Here is a 4175-nt window from a genome sequence, read left to right as displayed (position 1 = left end):
TATTGAGTATTTTTATTAATTGGGTTACCAATTAGCCAGTAAAGATAAATTACTTGTGACTCTTGGAGCAAACTCCATTGAAATTGACTAAATAGGATTGTGAATTGTTAAATAATTGAGAAATGTTGTGTACCCAAGACGAAACTGGACTTGTGGCAGGGTGAATCAAGTTTGGAGGACCAAACTTTTTAAGGTGGGGAGGATGTAACGACCCCAAAATCCGTATTAGAGATTACCTTTACGGCCTATTGTGTTAATGCATTTTGATTTATTGATATGTGTTCAAATTGAGGAATTATTTGTTGAGCCACGACTGTAAAATTGAAATTACCGACCTTTACGGGTTCAGAAATCAAAATTGAGTACTTGGGTATTTTAATGGGAATTTTTAGAACTATTGGGGAAAATTAATTGGAAATCTATTTTGTCTGACTCGTTAATGTATGTCTAGGTGGTTAACTTTATACTGCAAATTGAAGGCCCTAGAGGCTTCAGAAACCAGAATAGGGGACATATTTGTGATCAGCACAATTTTTAGAGTCACCTGGGAACTGTAATTGAAATCTAATTTTTCGCGATTCGTAAGGGCGCGTTTGGCTATTCCTATTGTTAAAAGCTTAGGTGTTGGTTATATGTATATATGATTAAGCTATGTGAGTGGTGAACTTATCATTTGGAAGTCAAATAAAATATTTGGGGGAGAGAGAAGAGAACCGTGAGAGAGAGGGAAGGAAGAAGAGGAAAGCTCCTCTAATCAACACTCATGGGGTTTTGAAGATGCTTGAAGGGGGTGAAGAAAGAAAAAGAAGATCATCCATGGGAAGCTTGGGAGGAATTGGAGAAAGCTAGGAGAAAGACAAGGATGGAACTAAGGTATGATCATCTATCTTGAATCCTTATGTTTGAGACATCAATTTCATGAAATCATGATAATAAGGGAAGCTTTGAACCCATTTGAGTTAGGGTTTTATGTATATATATTGATGGAACCTTGATTTCCTTAGAATTTCTTGATTGAAGAAGTATCGGCATTATATTTGTGTATTTTGAGGTTATGATGGTTGATGGAGAATAATATTGTGAAATTGGTCATGTATTAAAGGGTTTTGGACTTTGATTTGCATGTAATTAAGGTTTGATTTTGAAAATGAAAAGCCCCAAAGTTTCAGCCATTTTCGGACAGCAATCTGCCCAGAGCCGCACGTGCGGCCCTGTTTCCCGCACGTGCGGGAGACAGCTTTGTCCAGCCATCTTTGAATGAGCATATCTTTTGCCTCGGGGCTCCGTTTTGAGTGATTCTTGAGCCTAAAATCAAGCCCCGAAAGTCTAGTTTCCAATGGAAGTGGTCTCACTCCCAAATTCTAAATACAAAAATAGTTATGCCCAAATTAGTGACGACTGTTCACTTTCTGTCAACTAATTTTATACCATTTCTTCACCTAAACCATTTTTCCATTGATTTCTCCTGTTCCTGTGACATGGAGTATAACTTATTAAGAAATAATGAGCTTGGTACCACCATGGCTAATTAAGTGAATGATCAAAGAGAATAAGTAAATGATCGAGTATAATCTCATATTATGTGTTGTGCACTGTACTTGTAGGTCGAGACGAGAACATCGTCCTATTACCACCGGGAACTGATCACTGTGAGTAGTAGTACAAAAATGTACATTTTATCTACTGTTGATAATTATTGTCACTAATGTTTTGTTCCTTGTAAGTGTTATAAAAACATTTATGCCAATTGGAAAGCAATGTGAACTGCTGAAAGATTCGCGTACGTTGGTATGATTTTGGAATCCTTATGTTTTGTTAATGACGAATATTAGCCTTATGTTATTTCTTAAGGAATAAGTGGAACCTATGTTCATCTTTGAGGAATGATATTTGTGTGAATTTAAGATTATGTTACGAAGGGACCCAAGATCATTTAGAATCTATGATATGAATGTAAAGGTTTACCATTGGTATGCAACTCACATAAGAAGATGAATTGTTCTATTTTGTTAAGCGCATGCTAATGATATGATATAGCAAGAAGTGCTCAGGTTTCTCTTAATTTAATGAACGATTATTCATATATGTGGAAGTATTCACATCATTTTCAGCACAAGGCCCTTACCCAGGGGTAATAATACCGTGGTTCAAATAATTAGGTTACAAGTTTACGTATGTTCTAAGTTTAAGCCTGTTATAAGTTTACGTATGCTCTAAGTCAAGAATGTTACAAGTTTCTAAGTTTAAGTATGTTATAAGTTCATGTATGTTACAAGTCCAAGTATGTTATAAGTCCATGTATGTTATAAATTCAAGTATGTTACAAGTATACGCATGATACAAGCTTAAGTATGTTACAAGCCACGTTACATGCTTACATATGTACAAGTTCAAGTGTACTATAAGTTCACAATGTTGAGGAATTTCTTTATGGAACTAACAAGAATGCTTTTTATTGATTTGCCAGTGCTATTAACAGGCTAAGTATAAGTAAGTATGAATTCTGATTTCTGTTAATGATTGAAGCCTAATGCATATGTATGAATTTATTTCCGTTTATGGTATGACATTTATGTATGGTTTGGTCTGTAAGACCTGCTAATTATTGGTATGGAACAAAGTGCTACTTGGAACTAAGTGCTACATTGTGAGCCACCGCTAGAGTCCATGTGAGACACCTCTTGAGTCCATACATATGTGAAAGTTATGAGGCTCATGGCCATCTGTATAAGTTGTTATGAAATGAAACAAAGTGCTACACGGAACTAAGTGCTACGATGTGAGTTACCTCTAGAGTCCGTGTGAGACACCTCTTGGGTTCATATATGCACGTCCAAGGGCTTTAATGCCAATATGTTTTAAGGGCTTAATGCCATTCTGATAAGGGCTGTAATGCCAATCTGATAAGGGCTTATGCCATTCTAATATGAAACAAAGTGCTACACGGAACTAAGTGCTACAATGTGAGTCACCTCTAGAGTCCGTGTGAGACACCGCTTGAGTTCGTATATCCATATGTACAAGGGCTATATGCCACTATGTTTAAGGGCTCCATGCCATATGTTCAAGGGCTATATGCCACTATGTTTAAGGGCTCCATGCCATATGTTCAAGGGCTATATGCCATTATGTTTAAAAGCTTAATGTTAATGTGTTTAAGGGCTTAAAACCATTATGACTCACGATTGGGGCCTAAGGCCATTTAAAAAGAAAACAGGAACAGATTAACTACATGATCTTCGTATTTATATATGCATTGTCATGTATTATGTTTAATTGTGCATTTATATATCATACTATTCACTGAGCTTGGCTCACCCTATGTTATGTCTGTTTCTGTAGGTAACCAACCAAGTGGTCAGTCCTAAGCCATGACGCTTGTCCTCTTTGGTCAACCGTTCCATGTCCAAGCCTAAGAGAAGCTGCTCTTAATTTCATGAAGTTTTGACGAACTTAGGTTTTGCACTTTAGTTGTTAGCCTAAGTTTGAATGTGTATAATACTTTCTTCCGAAACGTTTTTGATGTATGCCCAATTATAGAGCTGGGCTTATATATATATATGTATATATATATCCGACATTCAGGTGTATGTTTTAGATTTTATTTGTCTGTTCAAAGTTTGAGATCCTGGCATGATAGTAGTAGCTCAATGGAGTTTGTTTATATTGTCAAATTTTGATATTTAATGCTTCCGTTCAGGCCCCATATATTATATATAACAGGTTAAGTGTTCGTTTCAGAAATGGTCATGACCAAACTTCTAGGGGCAGGTTTGGGGTGTGACAGATAAACACCAAAGAGTTCAAATCCGGCAAATCTTTTGAAAAATTGATTTTGAATAAAAAATGCCAAAAATGGACTACTTTGTCAGATACAGAGTTGCCACTAAATATTTTTGAAAAATTTAGAAAACTCATGACTCGTAACAAAGGCCACGTGTCCGTCATCACCAAGATTGTCTCGGTCCGGGAACTTAGGTACGAGAGGGGAATGTCATGAATTGAGCAACCCACTAAGATCGGCCTCTACTAATCATACTGTGAATCTTATTTACATTATATGCTCTTGTTTCGATTATTAGACTAACTTTACTATGTGATGCACACACAAGGTATAGACTAATTTGCAAGAATTAGTACATTTGATTTCATGTTTGTTTTTTAAAAGAGTTTGT

General features: G+C 36.1%; 1 long non-coding RNA gene across 1 annotated transcript; it reads left to right on the top strand.

Moving 5' to 3' along the window:
• The first annotated feature begins 657 nt into the window (after positions 1-657).
• On the top strand, positions 658-3687 carry LOC114295773 (uncharacterized). The gene is made up of 3 exons (XR_014331690.1): positions 658-873; positions 1605-1649; positions 3343-3687. It is a non-coding gene; the product is annotated as an uncharacterized LOC114295773 (long non-coding RNA).
• The last annotated feature ends 488 nt before the right edge of the window (positions 3688-4175 follow it).

The sequence above is a fragment of the Camellia sinensis genome, chromosome 6 (assembly GCF_055761805.1).
Source record: "Camellia sinensis isolate YWXY chromosome 6, ASM5576180v1, whole genome shotgun sequence".
Lineage (NCBI taxonomy): Eukaryota > Viridiplantae > Streptophyta > Magnoliopsida > Ericales > Theaceae > Camellia > Camellia sinensis.
This window is presented reverse-complemented; position numbering and strand designations above follow the sequence as displayed.